General features: G+C 37.0%; 1 pseudogene across 1 annotated transcript; it reads right to left on the reverse strand.

Annotated features, from left to right (window-relative positions):
- Nucleotides 1–1,214: 1,214 nt before the first annotated feature.
- LOC116423745 lies at nt 1,215–3,406 on the reverse strand (annotated as a pseudogene). The gene has a single exon (XR_004234266.1). The product of XR_004234266.1 is annotated as a pre-mRNA-splicing factor RBM22 pseudogene (transcript).
- Nucleotides 3,407–21,459: the final 18,053 nt, after the last annotated feature.

Raw genomic sequence — 21,459 nt, forward strand, 5'->3', positions numbered from 1 at the left:
TCCCACACAAGGAGATCGTTCAAAGAATCTTACCTGGGTAGAATTCTTACCCTTTTGTTCATTGACTACATTAGACAGAAATGGCTGCCTTTGCTCCAATAGCTGGAGGCAGCTGAGCCCCATGAAATTCTTACAAGAAGCTGAAGGCTTTCAGCCCTCCTCCTGGTCTAATCTTTCATTGCTTGTTAACCAATTATTTCCATAACTGGTACACTTTTTCCACAAGTATATGCATTCAAATTGCCCTCAAGAGCAGTCTTTTACTTCCTACAGTGCCATTCACCTCATTTATTATTTACTACCAGTAATTGGAAAACAAATTAATTTCCCAGAAATTCAAACTTGATCTTAACAAGATCTAAGCTTGGTTTATGCTAAAAAAAAAAATAATAATAAATCTGAAGATGCATGAGAAAATGGTATCTACCCTTGCTTGAGTATATACTCAATGATCCAGAGGACAATCATCCAAACTTTAGGTATCTAAAACTATTTAATGGTATTTGCAGATTTGGGGGCCTTAGAGCTACATTAGTTTTAGTTGTGGTTTTTTTTTTTTATTATTCAATTCTTTGGGCTATCTTGGGATCAATTCTTGCATGACTTTCAGCCAAAAAAAAATTGGAGAAATAGTGAAATGAGAAGGCTTTTATATTTTTCTAAATTAATCTACAGACTAATTCAAATAGATAAAAAATTGTTTGTATCTTTTCCTTCCTCATCCACTTCAGCTGGGGCTTTACGCAGCGCTCTCTGTTCTTCTAGCTCCTTCTTTCTCTAGTCTTCCCTAGTCATTTTCTTTGGCTCTTCTAAACCCATGTCACTTGATTCCCCCTGGGGGGTCAGAACTTATTGTTTCTGAAACAGCAGCTGACATTATCCTGTTCTTTTTCTTCATTCTAACATTAAATAACTTCTTATAGCCAGTTGTATTTAATTATATGTATTAAGTGTCTTTAAAAACTGCATTTTTTTGTAGAATTGACAAAGATCCTCTCCTAACTTCCACTCCATTGAATTTGAATTAGATCTGTAGTATTCACCCAGTTTTTCTCCTATTAATTTCCACTCGTCTAAATCCTATTCTTTTTCCAGAGAGAAACAAAGATGTTATTTTTTTATTATAATTTTTTTATTGATATAACCCATGCCAGGGTAACTTTTTTTTTTAACAACATTATCCCTTGCACTCACTTCTGTTTTTTTTCCCCTCCCTCCCTCCACCCCCTGCCCTAGATGACAAGCAGTCCCATATGTTAAATTTGTCATAGTATAAGGGATATATGTTAAATTTCTAAAAATTTAGTGATCTGCTCCGTTGGCTTTCCATAACCTTAACAATGCTCTCTAAACATTTTCCTTGCACAGAAACAGAAGGCTGTTTTCTAAACATCTGTCCCATCTTAACTGAAATTCTACTTAATGACTCCTTAATTCCTAGTACAAGCAAAAGAATTATTTTAAAAATATTGTCAAACATTTGCTTTCACCCTAGGTCAAAGTTTGGTCAAACCCAACACACAAATACATACAATTGGAATTACAAATCTCCCAAAGATTCCCAGAAGTTTCACACTCATCCTAACACTTTTTTTCCTGTGATTAAGAAGCAAAGGACATTGTTACATCGGTGACCATACTTGTTAATATGAGTTTGGCAGGGCTTCTCCACCTGCCCTGTGCTTGGGAACTCTGTTTCAGCTCTTCCCATAACTTAGCATGTTATGTCACCATGGAAACTTACAAAGGAAAAAAATATTTACTCCAAGATTTAATTATTACATTTCTAAAGCGCTTTTTCTCCTGAGAGCCCAACCATTGTAGCAGGATGTTAGGGACTGCTGTGTTTTCCTGCATGAGCCCCCATCCTCTGGGGATCTTGAGAAGGATAGTGGATGGGTCCTGGAGCTCCCATGAAGGGAGGTGGTGGTCCCATCGGGTGGAACATGTGTGGTCCAAAACCTGGTGGGGGAGGAGGTGCAATGCCAGGAGGTGGCGGCAGGGCAATATGAACCCCGGCTGGAAAACCACTGGGAGGGAAATTAAAGTAATTGTTAGAGGCGGCTTCTTCAGCTACTGGAGGAGGAGGAAGAGCTCCGGGAAGTCCTGGGACAGGATCCAGCTTAATTCCAGAGTCTGTGGTTCCTTCTTCTTTTCCTCTGGTTGCTTGAGATCTTCCCCATTTCACATTAAGCCTGCGCCCATTTACAATCAGTTTATTGAAGGACTTCTTTGCAGCCATCTCTGCAGCTTGCCTTGTAGCAAACTGGATGAAAGCACATTGTTGTCTCTGTACAACTGTTATTGTTCGGATCTCACCAAAGTGGTAAAAGCGATTTCTGAGATCCGTCTCACTAACTGTATTTCCCAGATCACCAACGTACAGAGTGGTTATGGTCTTGTCATCTGGAGGGTCCAGGCGAGGCATTGTTGAAGCCCGTTTTAGAAGCTTATCTGCCACAGGATCATTAATGCCATAATATCGATCTTTGATGTTCTGATCGGCAAGAGGATCATCGGGGTCTGTAGGCTTCTGATGTCTGTATGGACACTCATCTCCTCTTTTACATCCTCCTTTCACCCAGAAGGAACAAACGTGAGGACGATTCCGCTTATAATAAGGGGTCGTCCGAGCCAATTTAAGCAGCATGTCACTTGGAGCTGTAGCTTTTCCAAGAACACCAACTGGCAGAGTTCCGTCAGAGTTAGCAATCTCTCGCTCAACATTCTGGGTATAATATTCTTTGTTCACATCAGATTTAGGTATGTCATCCTTACAGGAGAGTCCTGCATCACGGACCTGAATAGGTAAGCCATATTCTAGGTCCAAAAGGCAGGTCTGACATACATTTTTTAGCTTGCTGCAGGTTTGGCACACTTCAGTCTTCTTAAAACGCATGCGAACACCGGGGCACCAGCGGAACACTGTGAATGGCCTGGCACAAATTTTGCATTCTCTTCCATATTTTTCTTTGGTCATCCGGATGTAAGGATTTTCTCCAAGGCACGTCTGACACAGAATAGGGAAGTCCGTGTCCTCCCAGTTCTGCCTGTTGTAGGTGTTGGAGCCCAGAGATGTTGCCATCTTGGAAGTCTACTTCAACTCTTTAACAATTTCTTTGTACTCGCCCTTATTTCTGGGTTGAGAAGACTTTTCCACTGGATTCAGGATCAGAGCTCTTGCAGTGAAATCAGGATTTTGTCCCACGTTGAGGGCACCAAAATGTTGGTGTTTTTTCTTTAAAATGAGTTCTCTCTGGGAGAAAGCGGGTTTCTTGGAGGTTTTCTGGAGGCAGCTTTGGGTTGTTATAACTAGATAATCACTCAAAATAGCAGCCAGCTGGCAAAAATGCAAACGCTTTCCAAAATAGCCCGGTTAGTTGATGCCTAAGAGCTCTTTCTGAATGTCTCCAAATCCAAAGGTTTGTCCTTCAGACTCCAGTCGGCACCAAAGGTGGGAGATGCAATGAATCTCTCGTCTCAGAGACAGACTTGTGGGCTTCCCCTCAGAGTGCTCCCCTCCAACCCCAGTCGATGTTACAGAGAAATTCCTCTAAGCTCTAAGAGCTTTCTTCATATATATGATCTCCCAAGGTGTTAACTCCTCTTTCTGGAGGCAGGGCTTAAAGGAGGTGTAAATTAGGATATCTCATCCTAAACAGTGTCAACTCCAACGAGTACTTAAATATTTCTTGCTTCTATGAGCTCTCTAAAGGTGTGAACACAAGCATTATTGTCTATCAGTATTAGCAACCCATCACCCTGCAAGGATTCGCTCTAAGGTGTGAACCAACAAGCACTGTATCAATTCTGTTGAGTTAACACCAGGACTCTGGCATCACCCTTGAGTTTTCACCTTGTTTCAAGTTGAGTTGACACTAGGATTCCAACATATAAGTACTTAATATAATTGAGGAAATAGTACCATGCTGCCATATACTGGGATGGGAATTGATACTAGACAATTACTATGAAGTAGTTTGGCTATTTCTTTGGGGTTTCTAATTCATATTAAAATTAGCTACTTGATATCTGGGTATTTGAAGGTCCAATTAATTCTTCAGCTGTAGCCATCTGGAAGCATCTAACAGCTTCCCATTTTGATGATCTTTATCTTTTTACAGGAGTGTAACAAGCCTTTTATATAACTGCTGGGGTCTGGACCATCTGGCTTACATTCAAGATCTAAAAAGGATTATGTTCCAGCACCTTGCTTAGAATTTAATTTAATTTGTTACATTCAGTTCCAAGTTGCATTATATTTCCAGATTCAGTATGTCTTGCTTAGATTTGTATAGTCCATTTCTCAAGTGAAGATAGGCTCTGCTGCGAAAAGGACTGCAAAATAGACATCTCCCGGGATGTCGGGCAAAAAGTAATACTCTTCCATAACTTTCTAACCCTTGCATTAACCCGAAGCATAAAGAAGGGACACTGTACCACATCCAGACTGGTGAATGTACTTAATGTTTTCATATCTACCTTCCAATATTGAGATATGAGTGCTATTACTACATTGAACCTCATTCTTTTTCCCTACAAAATACAAAGCCTATCTTTAATTGTGCCATAGGGATGTTGTAAACAAAATACGTTTATACGAACTTCACTTATCAAACAGATTTTTTTAATCTAGAAAAATACCAATTAAGATTAAATAGGAAACAATATTGGTAAATAGTTTGCCAAGAATTTATGGCAGAACCAACACGAAATGAATGTGGTAAAATGGCATTCCCCATGAAATGTTGAAGGTCATCATTAGGGCCACCTTTTGTGATAACTCATTTCACTTTTGTGGGGAACCATTTTATCTGCTCCTTTTAAGGCATAGTGGCATAAAATCCAATAAGGTGAGGTTGTACTGTATCAGCCTTTCTGTCAACAGTTCTCTTTGAAATGTTTGCTCCTTTATGTCTCATAATGACCAAAGGATGGAACTGTCCATCAAATCAGATGGCTCTGACTAGGATTTTGGGGTATTGGACTATTTCTCCAAGAATCTGAGAAACTTGATGTGGTAAAATGTATTAGATATTACATCTTTTAAACCCATCTTGTCTTTACCTACTTCTGATTATATTTCCCCACTCTGATCCAATCTCTTTATCTCTGTCCCTAAACTGGATACTAGGGAGTTGAGCTAAAACCAAGGTATATCATGAACCCAGTACTCGGTTGCCCTTTATAAGGCTCAGAAGTTATTCCCTTGTTGTTAACCTCAATAGGACGTTCAATTTAAGAGAATACTCTAGTGCTTAAAGCTACAAGCCCAATGTTGGGCTCCTTTGTAAGGAGGTTAAGGAACATGTTCCAAGGAAACATAAGGTTGAAATCATGTTGACAGCAAAGATGCCTATTTAGCTCATTTGTTGTATTTAAGGTGATCTCGGTCCTCATCACTTCTCAATTGCAGACTGATTAAGATGTCAGGTCAATAAGCATAATCGACTCACTTTTCCCATCTGAGAGCTATGGGATATTTTTCTGAATTAACTACTTGAAATGGTGAGGGAGAACTGTGAGAAGACTCCTTTCTTAGCAATTCAGTCATTTTGTACAGTGCCCAGATGCCTTGATCAGTCATTTTTGTAGTTGGTATTTATTATCTTTAATGTATTTAGATGCTTATCTACTTTCTCTTAAAGATTAAAGCCAAAATTCTTTCTGGGATATTAGTGAAAACTATTTCTATCAAAGTTACACATTGGTCTATGACTTTTTCTGTACTCTATTCCTATTTCAGGTTTCAATACCATATTTTTATTATAACCTAGATCTTTTATTTAAGTTGGCATTAGAATTATTTTTCCAATGTTGGACAGTTAATTTGGAACTCCAAGACTATAAATCCTACTGCCTTTCCTTCATCTAAACCAAAGTTTTCTAAGGGGAAAAAAAACCTGTTTTCTTCCTACGTCATTGACACTAAAATCACTAAAAATGACACTGGCATAGTTCTTAGGACAAAGAATAGGGAGAGACAAATATCAAGTAGAAACAAGGAGTAAAATGCCTCCTGTCTTCTGAGATATTGGAGATTACTATGACTCATTTAAGGGGATATTTTATGTAAACTACAATATTTCCCACATATGTTTGAGGCAATGGCCTTCAAAGATTAAGGTTAGGTAAAAAGTGAGGCAAAGAAAGCCTCTCTGCTCTTACCCACTTAGGATATAATTCTCTTAGCTTCAGATGCTCTGCCCAAACAAATGTAAATTTTGATCACTGGAACCTTACAAGGTATCTTGGGGGTTTATGGGTTAGATTTCTTGAACCCACAATAGCCCAGTTGCCATAAGGGTAGAGTTCCAAGTTTGCTAGTTTGGGTCTGCTTTCAAAGATCAGTCAATAAGTCCCAGTCTTTGAAATATTAGTTCTGTTTTATTTCTGACAAAACGATGGAAATCATAAGCAAATAACAATTAAATTAATGAAAATCAAGTTGGCCTGCTCATCTATAATTCACTACCTGGATTACTGGTTTACTGGAAACTTTAGATGGAGAAAGAAGAAGGCTGAGTTTCTGACACGATTTTTAACAGGAATAGAGCTGTAAATCTGTTGGAATCTTTACAAATTGTTAAGCCATTAGAGTTGATAGAGACAATTATCTAATTTAGCATGGTTCAGTATGATTTCATCTTAGGAGATATTTTGGGCCAGAACTTGAAACGAGGTACTAAGTACAACTGATAGAAACGATGCTTGCGTTCACACCTTTAGAGAGCTCATAGAAGCAAGAAATATTTAAGTACTCATTGGAATTGACATGTTTGGGAGATTTCAGGGTTTAGAAAGATCTGAATTCACACCTCCCTTGAAGCTTTTAGGGCCAGAGGGCATGCTGGGAGATATCCCACAATCCCACTCTTGGAGAAGCAGCATAAATACAGCTCCAGTGAGCCACTCGAGAGTTATTTGGGAACATTCCCAGGGGCTGGAGAGAGGAGTACTCCGGGAGGAAGGCTATACAAGCCCTCTCTCTGAGGCAAGAGAGACTTATTGCATCTTCTACCTTGGTGCTGGCTGGAGGCTGAAGAAAGCAGAGGCAGAAGCCAAGGACAAAGATGCAAGATCTCTTAGAACCAAGCAGAGAGAGGCCTCAACTAACCGGACTATTTCAGAAGGAGAAAATAAACGTTTGCATTTTTACCAGCTGGCTGCAATTTTGGGTGATTATTTACTTGTAATTGAAACGCTAAGGCTGCCTCCAGGAAACCTCCTCAAGAAACCTCTCTCCCAGAAAGAACCTTTATTCTTTTAAGGAAAAACACCAACATTTTGGAGCCCTGAAGGTGGGGCTGACAGACCTCTCAGTGGATTTCCATGGAAAAAGCCTCTGATCCTGATTTCAGTGGAAAAGTCTCCAATCCTGACTTTGCACATTGTACAGTAATATGTATCTATATTAGATATCCAGTTAAAAAAATAAAACCCATTTCTTAAAATCTGGCATCTTTTCTGAGGAAGCTGAATGCTTGTGTGCAATGCAGAAAGGGGGGATGCGGACAGAAGTGATTTCTGCTCAGAGCTTTCCTTCTAAAAGGATGGAACAAAATATGAAGAAATTCAGTTAAAGGCTCAAGAAGCTTGAGATACAAGAGGGGGAAGTATCGGGGAGAGAAAAGGAAGTTGGGTCAGCATCAGTCTGAGAACAGGGACACTAGGTGCCTAGGGAAAGAAGTGTAGTAGTAGGGATTTATCTGAGATGATCTTAATAGATTTCCTTTTTGTGCCCATATCTCAGGGCAGGATTCTCTAATTTTCTACTTAAGTATTGACAGTTCTGTGAATGGACATCAAAGTACCTTTTGAACATCCTACAGGCAGTTGACTTATTTTTTTTTTTCTCATCCAAGTGCAAGCCATATTTATAGAAGGATGAATCCTTTGTCCCAATTTCTTTGTCGGAATTGAAACTTGAGCATAAATTATTACCCAGGGGATGATATCCATCTGGTTCATCTGGTAAACCTGATTTTTGCCCAGACTGCCAATTGGATGTGCTATACTGCCTCTCTAGAAACATCTCTTTATCCTGGAAACCCCTAAAATAGGGCATAACTTCTCAGCAAGGAAACATTCTCTTTATAGCAATCTCTTTGGAATCTGAGGGGGAATCAATCACTTCGAGCAAAGATCATTCTTAAAATTTAGTTAACTATTCCAAACAATGGATCAAGGACTTAAAGGCAAATCAGGAAATCATTGTATAAAATATCTGGAGCTTGTATTTGTCACTTATTCCAAGGTTCTGATATTTGATGACTATCCTACTCTAAGCCATAAATGAAGTATTTAACTCTTGGTAGGTGAAGACATATGGGTAGTTGAATAACCTTTTGAACCTGATTCCATATTCTCCAAAGTGATTGGATCACTTCACAGTTCCAAAGAACTAGTCCCAATTTTTTCACATCCCTTCCATGATTTTTTGTTTCTTTAAAAAAAAACATCCTTTTTCAAGAAGCTGTCTTAATGGAGATGGTGGCACATATATATTAAGGCCAGTTGGGTATGGAAGTAAAATTGCTATATCTGCAGATTGCTCTTACCTTGGCTCTCCAAGCTGTCTTAGCTGAGTCCAAATATTCAGTAGGAAGGCAGTGAGGATAATGGCCTTCCATAAAAAAAAATATGGATAGAATATAAAGAATTGAACTCAAACAGATTTAGTTTCAATAAAAATAATTTCTCAGAACTAGATGGTAGAGGCATCACTTTTTTGTTATCTACCAATGTGATTCCTTTGCCAAAGTAGATATTGCAAGTTTTTTTTTTTTTTTTTTTTTTTTTTTTTTTTTTTTTACCCTGAGAAACTGTTGGCTATAGTGAGCATCACTTAGAGCTTAGCTTAGGAGACCCTTATCCTTTCACATTGCCATGAATAATATTGTAATGGTGGTTATTCAAACTGGGAATCCTAAATTCAATGTATATTTGGTAACCTATTCAAAACTTCCTATTCATATATTTTTGCTTATTTATATACAAATGGTCTGATTTACTTAGGCAGACCACAATTCTTGTTCTAGGTATTGGTAATTGTACTTCATTTTCAAAATGGCAATATTATGTTTGTCAAATAGATCAGATTAAGTTGATCAAATTGATACATGCTTGGAATGTCTACCAGATTTAGCCACAAATGTTCCCGTGAACATTTGGTGTGGATTCTCCAGATTTGCACACTTTGCCTTTTTTTTCCCTCTTCCTTTCTTGAGGGAAAATGTTTTACTTCTGGTACCTAGAAACCAGGGATAAAATTTCTCCCCCCTTTTTCCTTTATTTTGGGGGTTACTTCATTGTTCTTTGGAATGCTTAGGATGTGACTTGTGAAACTAAACTCTTGGAAATGTGGCTACCTAGTTATGCATTTATTTTCAGTTGGGCTCCTAGACAAGTATCTAGTCATCTATTTGTTCTACAATTCCAATGGAAGCTATGTTTTCTCCTGTTTTTCTGGATAGTCTTTTTAATTCCCTGGATTTAAATTTAAATTATATCCCATACCACTAACAATGTAACTTTGAGCAAGTCACAAAATCTTTCAGCTTCAGTTTCTTCATGTTAAATGAAAATAACAAATTTCAGGGATATAAGAACCAAATGTGAGAATACCTGTAAAGCATTTTGCAAATCTTTTAGCACTGTATAAATGGAAGCTATTACCATTGTTCTTGATATGATTGGTCCTTTCACTTTGACCAGAGGACTGTGAGTATTGGATATAAGAAATATTAGGAATTTAGTGGCTAAATAAGATTTCCAGATAGCTTGAAGTGATTCCCATCTGTTGGTGACGTTAAAGATGGAATATGTTCCTCCAAGTCAAGGAGTGATGATCCAGCATCTCCCTAGAAAATTGTCATCTTTCTTCAAAGCTGTGAATGACCTAACTAACACTGCACAGCCATGGTGAAGTCTAAAGTGAGATGGGACAAAGCAGACTGAGGAATTAAGGTGACAATTTGGTGAGACTCCTGATGTTTGTGTCTCCATTTTGGTGTGGAAGGGGCAACCTCCAGACATACCTTGTCTTTGTGATGAATAATTGAACCCTGAAGAAAAGGTTAAATCTGTTATGAGCTTGATTATATAGCCATTAGAAGTATATAGGGTAAGTCTCAGGAGATTGAACCAGGTCTGGAAGTATCAAAATGAGGATCATGTTAAAATATTAGTTCCTGAGTTGAAGTTGTTTGGTTTTTCAGGGACTTAACGAATTTCTCTTATAAACAGAAGTAGTTTTGAAATAAGATATTAGACAAGGATTAGAACTCCTCCTCAATGGAAAATGAACCTACCAACGTGCTTCTTGATAGGAGAGAAAATGCTAAACTTAAGGGAGCTCCCTTGCTGGAAGCTATTTAAGCATCTTGCTTTGAGATGATTGCCCCATCATTTCCTTGTGATAGTTGTGGCGTTCTTAAGCTAAGATGGGGTTGTTGGTATATAGAAGACTTTCTATAAGTATCCTGGTCAGATTTCTTTGCCTTTTCAATTCCCTGAATGTTCCATGGCATGTTGATCGTTGCGATATCATTTGGTCTTTGAAAAACAATGTTGGAGTACAGTGATCAGCTGTTGGCTGCTCAAACCGTTACAAGTTCAAAAGGCACTCCTACAGATTGGGTACAAGTGGTCCATGAGAACATTTAAAATGACTCTGGATTTGTACACGTCCATGATTCTATGATAATGCTTTGCTGAAGGAATATAATGCTTTCTTTGATGCAGGCAATCCATGCTGGGCAGGCCTGAACTATTTTTTCCCATCTTTAAAAACAAAATTAGCCTGAATAAATCCTTTTAATCTTTCTTACTACCATGTGAACCACTTACCTTATACGAGTATCCCTTAAAATTTTTTTTTGGGGGGAAGCATGTATTTACCATTCAAACTCTATGGTCACCCATCAGAGTTGAATTTACTGCAATAGGATTTGCTAAGCATTCAAATCCTTTCTAGAAAGGAACTGCTATTGGTATCTGCTACGTTATCTTTCTTGAATAATCCTCAAGCTAGTCCTCAGATTATTCAAAGGGAAGTGGTTCACCTTTTCTGACATGGCTCTGATCTGTTCAGGTTTCAGATAAGTGTAGTCAGCACAATGGCTCTGTAGACCTGCGGGCTGGTGGAGGGAGCTTGGTATTTCTCCAGCTCTTTCAGAACTTCCCAATTACTGAACTAACTCAAGCAATACATGCATTGAACTTCAACGTGGACAGCCTTGGAGATTAGATGGCCAAGGTTTTGTTATAAGATGATTGTATACTCAATGTACCTTAACCTTCCCAACCCACAAAATTGTTGGTGGGGGGGCTCCGATCCTACTAGGAAAAGACAACACATCGGGGCCCTTTCATTTTCTTACAATCTCCCAAAGTTTGTCTGAGGTGAGTTAGTTGCTTCTATGACTATCCATCTCATCTCCCTTCCCTTTTCCACTTTGCCTTCAGTTTTTCCCAGCAGCAAAATATTTTCCGATGATTCCTGTCTTATTAGGTGACTCAAGTAGCGAAGTTTTACGTTATTACTCTGACGTTTCAGTGAATAGCCTAAATTAATTTTAAGTATTGACCAATTTTGTCTTTACCATCCAAGAGACATAACAATTATTTCATCACAATTCTGAAGCATAAATTCTGAAATCCTTGGCTTTCCTTATAGATCAACTCTCGTAGCCATACATTGCTATAGGAAAAATCATGGCTTTGACTGTAGGGACCTTTGGCAAGATGATGTCTGTTTTTGTATTCTGTCCAGATTTCACAGCTTTCCTTCCAAGGAATGAATAATCTAACTTGATGGCTGCAGTCACTGTCTGCAGTGATCTTTGAGTCCATGAATATAAAATCTCAAGTTTACAAAGGGAGAAAAAAAAATGTAGGCATCTGTAGGCTAGGAGTGATGGAGCCAAAGAGTGGGGCAATTTGTAGATGACTTGGTATTTTGTCAAGGAGATCCAAAGATTCTATTTACATCAGGACTGTCTTAGTTCTAAGATCTTGGAACTTAGGCTGACTGTTGTCAGGCTGACTAAATTAGGGAAATTCAGGCACCAGCTACAATTCAAAATCTTGGATTGAAAGAAATCATTCTCAATTATCTTGTGTGTAGATGCTTAGGAGACTAGGGAGTCTTTGTATGTCTTGACATCTTTTTTTATTCTTCTACTAATTAATGGCTTAGCCATTTCTGATCATTCTCTTATAGATGGATGCCCCCATCTCTGAACTGATCTCGCAGTACAACACTAAGCCTGATTCCAGAGTTCTGAAAGATCTCTTAAAGCCCACAAACTCAAGTTTTAGTATCTGAAAGACAAAGGGATTTAAATATCTAATCATGGCTTCAAGGATAATTGTCTTTCTCCCTTGATTTTGGGGCAATGATGAGATAATTGGTATTACCAGGATTACTTTTTCTGTCAATAAACAATTACTAAGTGTCTATGATGTGCCAGCTAAAAATACTATTAATGTGATAAATTCTTCAAAATGAGGAAGGCATAAGAATTTAAGGGCTTCTTGGAGGAATGATGTCAGTATTTCTGTTAGGGTAATTTGAGGCTTTTTGGTTTATGGAGCCTTTTCTGTGTAGTATGAACGCCACAAAGTTTGGGCCCTTGGCGTAAATTGTTAGACGTATTATTGACCTATAATTTACCATGAATTGGGTGAGATGGAGTCTATAAAAAATATCTATTCCTAGAGATGCAGACAGGAAGTGGACCTGACTTTCATAGATGAAGTTCCAAAAGGTTTGTTCCCTCAGACCTCCTCCCCACAATAAAACACTATCCCAAGATCTTAGTATGTTTTTTGGCTTTAACACGAGCTTAATTTTAAAACTATATACTAGGACTTTTGGGACAGGTTGTGTTCATGACTGAGTCCAAATTCATACATGGAGAAAACAATTAAGAATAACTACCTTAAATTCAGCTGGTGGCATTTAGAAATTAATTTAGGACTTTGTCATCATTCACCATTTCCTACATTTACAGGAAAGCTCGGTGAATGTTTGAACGTGCTAGAGGCAAAGAGACGAGTGACTCTTGTGACTACTTCTGGATGTCTTCTCCCTTTTGGGGGGAAAAAAACCAACTTCCCCATGTTACCTTCATGTACCTCAGCCTTGTTGCTCCTTAGGGAAAGGTACCTGTTCCTTGTTCATCTAAGGAACCAGGTGTCAGACATTGTGCTAAACCTAAGTAAAACTTTCATGATATTGGTCAATTGTCATGATGACAAGTTCAAGGGACCACATAAGAGTTTTTCATTGTGTATCTGTATTTTGATGGAAAATGGTCACTTTGAGTAAGAAGTGATCTGTTCAGATTTCAAGGCTAGATTTAGAGAAATTAAAATCTTACCCAGTTCTTGTCTAGTATCATGCTCTGAAACACTAATGTGCGAAGATACTGTATTTGGTCTTTGAAAAATTAGCTGTTCTTTTTATTGCCTTGAATGGTATCCTTTGAAAAATGGTGTATTCTCATTGATTTTACCTATCTAGTCACAATGCAGTCTGGTTTCCCCTTATACATAAGCTTTAATCTCTTTTTGAATGCTTAATTAACACTTTTTTTATCTTTACAAGGAGGCATTACCTTAGCCTCAAAATTTCCTTTCCATGGAATAAAGGCTTCTGGCTCTCTAAGCCAACTTCTGTATGGCTTGGGCTAATGGGAGAATTGAGCCTTTGAACTAACATTTGAGGGTTGATTTGCTTTTTATTCTTATCACTGGAGTTGTGATATTTGATCACCTGAGCTGAATTTGACAGTTAAATAATCAGGGCAAGATGTCAACTGAATCAATCAGTTTCTTTAAACTAAAATTTTATTGTATAATCACTTGAAATGTGAATTTTTCAGGTCCATTTTTGATGCACCTGTTAACAAAACATCTTTTTTGATTATTTTATTATTAAAGCTTTATTTACAAAACAATGTGTGTAATTTTCAACATTGACTCTTGCAAAATCTTTTGTTCCAAATTTTTCCCTCATCTTCTCCCCCACCCACTAGCTGGTAGGTAGTCCAATACATGTTAAATACATTAAAACATGTTAACTACATAAATATTACATATTAGATTTACATATTACATATTAGATTATCTTTGCTACACAAGAAAAATCGGATCAAGAAGGAAGAAACTGAGAAAACCAAAAGCAAGCAAACAGTGAGAATGCTATGTTTTTCATATTCAGTTCCCATGGTCCTCTGGGCATAGGTAGTTCTCCATCACTGACCAAGTGGTGTGCTGGTTTGAATCTTGTTTAAGAGAGCCACTTCATTAGATCGCTTCTTTAGACTGATTACTTTTCAGGACAGAACTCGAGGTACAACTTTTTCTACCTGTACAACTTTCTGTATTCCTTCTTTCTGCAAGTATCCTTCAAAGTAGTTGTAGTTCGAAATACTTGTCTAGAGTTCCTATACATACCTGACAAATTGAAGAGACTTCATTGATTAATCTCTCTAGGCCACATGCAAAATTCTACATAGTCTTATACTGGTCTGCAACTTCCATGATATTTACATTTTTTGTTTTAAAATAATCTTTCTACATTCTTATAACACAATCTGTGATAAGTAAAAAAAAAATCCAGTTCATTTTTATAGTTAAGAATTTTTTGCCTATTTCTTGGAATTCAGGGGGGGAAAAAGTGGATATTAAGTTTGTTCTAAAGCTACAATTGATTTTTTTTGTTTCTACTGAAGCAGCTATTATATCTGCAATTATTACTCAGGAAAGTGTTGCTAGTATTACAATGTTCTGTCCTAAAATACTAATTTTCATTTTGTTTTTGTTCATTGATACTCTTGGTTAGTTACTTTTGTAAGATATTTCCTATCTTAATTGATTTACTAAATTACTAGTTTCTAGATACTGGTTTCCAGAACTATTTTTCAGGTTCTTGAATACAAGAAAATGGGGCTTGACTTGTTTAAAAAAAAAAAAAAAGGGATCGTGCAAGACTGCTGAGTGGACATAGCTGTTTAGTGGCTATTGATATATTTAGAGCCATTGATAGCAATGAATGAAAACATGTATGTATTTCCTTGCTTCTCTCTCCTGTATTTAATGGTTCAGGATTTTACTTGGCATTCCATTAAACAAAAAACTTTGGCTTCAATAAATCTCTAATTTTTGATATGAGATGAATTCGCCTTCCAAATCTGGTTATTGGAAAAATCTTACAAAACTTTCTAAATTGATTCTTTATCTGCTGTCATTAGTCTAAAGTCAGTCCAGTGTTTTGGGTGCTGAGAATTCTGGCTAAATGATCTGTTTGAGTGTTTACTTCCTATCTACAGTTAATACCTTAGCCCTATCTTTATTGGGGTACAGATGATCAATTTCAGGATTAGATAACATTGAGGCAAAGTTCTCGTCTTAGTTTCTATTGTAACTCGTGACATATAGTTCTTTCTAGTGTGGATACTGAATGTTTTGTGTAATACTGACTACTCATACAAACAACCATTTTAGTACCTGCCAGATTGTCTCGCTTGAGTCAATTGCGGTAGGTCAAGTCAGGAACACACATACACACAATTTTTTCTTTGACTTAATCTAAGATCTGGTAAGCAAAATTTCTTATTGATATGCTCATTATTCATTATCCAATGAGTGAATCTTTGGATGGGACAGTGGTATAGTATTACTCAGGAATGTGGGTCTTTTTGAAGGGCAGATTTTTATTGATTAAAATAACAAAATGCCACTATTCCAAGATGCAATTCCACTTCTGTTGTGTCTATCAACAGATAAAATATGTCCTTCCAACATGGTATCTGCTACTCAACTCCAAGGGCTGTGATAGCACTTCAATTATTCCATATTTTGGGACTCAATGAATCATGAACTGATTACTCATCTCGACAGGAATGCCATAATTTGGTGTTAAATTGTGACAAGTTGTCAAAGGGATGGCGTTGGGTTTGATTAAACTATTCATAAAATATTGACAGATTTTTCCTAAATATTTAGAAGGTCCTCTCGCCCCCGCACAGGTGTTCTAGACGATGTTTGCAAGTAGGCTTCTTTTACAGAATTCAAACCTCTGAATTTAAATTTGATTGGAATGACTCCCTTTAAAATCTCTTATCTCTTAATACATTGGATAAAATGCTTTAGGAATCTAATCTACTTGGCTATTTAGAAAATCATTGTTCTGTAACTGATACATGGATTGACAATTTCTGGGTAGTGTTTTATAATTGTAAACATTAGTAATGGTTTCATTTTTTAGTTTTTTTATTAAGTCTAGCTATGAATATTTTATGATCAATATTGTCATGTTTTTGTCCTTTTGTTAGTTACTTTTCAACCTCATCCATACATACAGCTCATCAGTGGTATCATTCAGTAACTTTTTTTTTCTATTGAGACTAGCTTATTAATTTCTAATTGTTAAATTACTTAATTTTTTTTGTTAAAACAATAGGACTTGCATTATTAAAATCCAGAGGGACATGAGAGCTCTTTACCCAAACATAGCCTATTGCTGGTTGCATCCGTTTCCAGAATCACTATTATTGGCCATAAATTGGAGCATATCTTCATCTAAAGCTATTGGCCCAGGACTAAATCCTTTACTTAAAAGTCCTTTAAATCTAAAGTTTTTATTTCTAAAATATCAATGACTTGGACAATGTGGAAATAGTTGTTAGTAGAATTTTTTTTTTTTTACTACTATCCCCTATCGATTCATATCCCTCATGAAAAGATCCAACTGTCTTAAACATTAATCTATCACTTACCTTCTTATTCTATCTTTATTTGTTGTCCCCCATTAAATTCTTTCTAGTTTACTTTGGAACCTGCAATAAAAACATGTATATTAAACAAAACTAAATCATGGTGATTTTATAGATTTAAACAGACAAGATTGTCAGTCATGTGATTCTTCATGAACTCATGGATCATCACATGCTAAACTTTTATTCTATATTATCACAATCTGTCCAAAGTCATGTTTTGTTTCCATGATGTTGTTCTTCTCACCATCTGCCATCCCTTACCTATTTTGCCTTCAATCTTTCCAAAAATCGGGATCTTTTCTAACAAATCCTTTCCATTTTTTTTCCCAAAGAATTTAAGCTTTATCTGCATTAGTTCTTCCAATGAGTAGTTACTTTCTTTGTGTTGATTCATTTGCCCTTTACTCTAACCCAAGGACTCACAAATCTTAAGCCCCACAATTTGAAAGCATCAGTTCTGTACTGCTTAGCTTTCCTTAGTCCAACTCTTACAGCCATACATTAATGATACCAGAAAAATCATAGCTTTCATCTTATGGACAAGATTGGCAAGGTGATCTCTTCTTTTAGTATGTTGTCCAGATTGCTATTAAGGGTTTATGCTATATTCACTCTGAACGTTTCAGAAAAGTGATTCCATATACAAACCTGCCCTGTTTTAGCTCTCTGCTTCTTCCTCAACCTGAGGTCTTGCTGATTCTGGGGTGTTACTGTCGCATCCAACGGTTCTTAAAAACCTCCTCTTGAGAGCCATGATAAAATCCTCTAATATACACATACAGAGATTTGCCATTTTATGTGCTATTTAGTAGGCTGGGAACCATTACTCTACTTTTCAATACATGAAATCACTTCTGAGAAGATATTTATATACTGTGATTAACAAACTACCAACCTTTGTTCTTATTTTTCAGTAGATTTCTTTTATACTGAATCCAACAAGTTTCCTAATTTGGCCTGAGCCTTTGTCTCCCACTTGCCCCTGAGTCAATGATTTTGCTCAAGTGGGGAACCCAATAACCAGCCATAATGACTAAGAATGGGCTGATCCCTGAGGTCTCAAATTTTTTTCTTGAGTATGTACTTACAGTTCTGGGCTTTTCTAAGTTTGCTTACTATGTAACTTATTGACAGTTTATTCGCAAATTATTTAAAGTTTTTTAGATTTTTTTTCATTGGTTCTTGGTGAATCTACAACCAATTATCCTTTGGTTAATTAGCATATGTTGCTGATTACATCATACCATATATGTGCTTATCTAATGATTCAAAAACTTAAAATCAATTTAAAATAGCTCCTCCACAAAATGGAGGTTTAAAACAAAATGGAACCAGTTATGTCATATTGACATACTGTCTTATTAAGGTAACAATTTTCATGACAAAGTATATCAGGCTGGCAGATTTATCCCTGTCTTATTGATACTGTAGAATTTATTTTCCCTATATCCTTGTTGAGGAAGGAAAGGAAGAGATACTTAAGATCTGGCTCCTATTTCTTCATGTCATGTCTGCATTTGGGGGGGGAAAATGGAATGTGAGCCTCACACTATTAGATGTTGTATGCCATATTTAGCATGAGTGGTTGGCACTTGGGATCACCTGGGTTTCAACTCAATCCTGAAAAATTTCCTTTTCTCTTGACTGAATCAGTTGTAGATCCCCTAACCCTTCTTCTTGCCTTTCTACTATGAGTTGTCCTTCCCATGAAGCTTGAAGCTGCCTTCCTTGTGACAAATCTAAGGCAGACTTTTTAGAAGTCTTTAATTGGAGAAAAGGATCACAGCCCTAGAATTGATCCTCTACTTGCATTTCCTCCCATGGTCTGTTCATGAGTTTTTATTTTGGCAAGTTTTTTTTTCCCCTTTTGGGGGGAAATGGGGAGGCCCGGCAGTGGAGGGGAGGACATGAGGCACCATTGCTACATTTCCCTAATTTCTTTACCTTTTTTTTTTTTTTTTTTTTTTTTTTTTTTTTTTTTTTTTTTTTTTTTTTTTGCTAATTCTATAACTTGAATATAACTGTTTCTCTTAATATATATGAAAAGAACCTCTGAGGGCAAAGTCCTGTTTATAGACATCTCTAAGCTATATTTACTTGAGGAAAATTGTCAAGCATTATTTCTATCAATTCCAGGGAGTTAACACTTTGTGAATCTCCCGGACTTGTGACCTCTAATATGTGAGGTCTCAAAGGTGCTAACTTATTCTATGTTTTAGAATCCTCACAAAGTTACACATCACAATCCCACTCTCAGAGGAGTCAATCTTTGGGTTCACACCTTAAAGAGATAATATATAAGAAGCTTTTAGAGCCTCAGTCTCAGGGGTCAGTGGAGGAGATTGAGAAGCCAGGAGTCCGAGTTGAGCTGGAGGCTGAAGTTGGCAGACAAGCTGTAAGAGCTCTTGGAACCAAGGAGGGAGAGAGGCCTATAAGAAAACTAACTGGGCTATTTCGGAAGAGAAAGGCTTTGAACTTTTATCAATTGGATGCATTTGAGGTGATTATTACCTTGAATTTGAAACTAAGGCTGCATCCAGAAGCTCCCCTGGGAAACCTGCACCTAGAGAACATCACATTTTAGAAAAGAACACTACAAGGCTATATTCTGATGTAATAAGAACCTTATGGGTTGATTATCTTGGATTTGCCCTGACTTTTCTGTGTCCCTCGAATGATGGGGTACAACTATCTGATTTCAATTTCCTCACCATGTTTTACAATTGTTTGGAGTTCCATGGTCACTCAGTTCCACAAGAGAATGTGTCATGTTTTTATCATTTGTTCTAATACTCACTAACTTCATTTTGATGAAAAAAATTACTTTCCATCTTTGTCATAGAAAGAAGGGACTGGCATTTTAATGTCATGCATATGTTTAAAATATACTCTTAATTAGTCTGATTAGACCTTCAGTAGGCTTAAAGCAGGAAAAACATTATTGTATAGGTGTTAATTGCATTGAATGTGTCCTGTCTACTAAATATGGCTCCTGTATCCATGGTCGCTGCATATTCCTTGATTATTTTTAACTTGGAGAACTCCCATTTAAATTTTGCCATGGTCTGTATCATTTAACCATGTGGGCACCAGATTCTATAGCCTTCATTTTTTCTGCATCCTGTCATATCTGTAGTAAATAGACATGATTCTTTAGAACCTCTTTTTAGGGAAGGTGCCCAGGAATATTTCATTCTTTAGATGATACTCTAGAATCTCAAGCTCCTTAGTTTTAGCTTTCTTTTGAGTTCTCATTCCTCATGAGAATACAATCATCTCTAAGTGCCTGCTTTTTCTTTTCACTTAGATTTTCTATTCTTTGTGTTTTATTGTAATACCCTTCCACAAATACTTAATAGGTGGCAAGAGAGGAAGGCCAAAGGAGCCAAGCAACTACTATTGGCTTCATGCTGCCTTGATAATATTTTTGTGAATATGCACGATGTCACTAATTGCATGACCTTCACACACAAAGGGAAGCCTCTGGAAACATGATGTATTCTAGGATATTGTAGTCCTAGATGTTGTGTCCTGCTTTCTAGAGCCCCCAAGTTGGGGTGACAAAATGTACCGTCTTAGTGGAAGAGTGAGGCGAGACTCCCAAGGATGGTTACAATATGGAGCCCATTTATTCCCAATTCTTTCCCCTTTATACTCCCTCATACTCTTATGTAAAGAAAACACTGGGTGTGGGACCATGTAAACAACTTGCTTTTGTATGTCATTTTCCACCTGGTATCACTCTGCTTCAACTACAACGCAGTTGTCACAGCCCCCCGACTTCTCAGGAAGGGTGAGAGCTTTTAGGGAATATGGGGAGCCAAACCAGACATTGTGAGCAGGTTCCCTCTGGGCTAAAGGGTCTTATGCCTCACCCAGAGTTGCCCCACTGTCTGCAGCCTCTACACCTACGAATCTGTGTCTAGTAAGTAATAGCTTTCATCATAACATGCAAATCCCAACTATCAATCACCTCTCTCCTCTAAAGGCAAATCCAGATGTTCTCAGTAGTCCAACATGCCTGATGTCAGCAATCAAAGTTCCATACTTTAAAATTGATTTTATTAGACTTATAGACCAGAGTAGAGCAGAATCTGAATGCTTTTTTCAATGTATCACTTACAGGGCAAGAAACAATCTCTCCTGATCAATTTTGAGAGGAAACTATATCTTGAATTTCTGTCAATAGAATGGTCTTCTAGGAAAACACTTAAAAGCTATGCTTTGGAAGGATCTGATAAGATGGAAACCGGAAAGATAATTTGTTCTTTCTAGCTTCTTTAGTTGCCAGCCCAATTTATTGATTTCCTCATTCTATTTTATTCACACTTGCATGAACATGTCTCTGGTATTTTCTTAGATGAAACTTGTTATTTCCATGACTTGCATAATTAATTTTTTAGAATTAGATTGTATAATTTCCAATTAGTTGTCTTTCCCTGCTCTTTTATTGCAAATAATTATTTTATCATGATCTGAAAAGGATCTATTTACTATTTTTGCCTTTCTAAATTTGATTTGAGGGTTTTATGCCTTAAAACAAGGTCAGTTTTTGTGTAGGTGCCATGTTTTGTTGAAGTTAGCATACATGATAGATTTCTGGAGAAAATTGAAGGGGATAGAAAGGAATCTGATTCTATTTACTTTTCATTGTTTTGTGGTTAAATTT

Source organism: Sarcophilus harrisii, chromosome 4 (genome assembly GCF_902635505.1).
Source record: "Sarcophilus harrisii chromosome 4, mSarHar1.11, whole genome shotgun sequence".
NCBI lineage: Eukaryota > Metazoa > Chordata > Mammalia > Dasyuromorphia > Dasyuridae > Sarcophilus > Sarcophilus harrisii.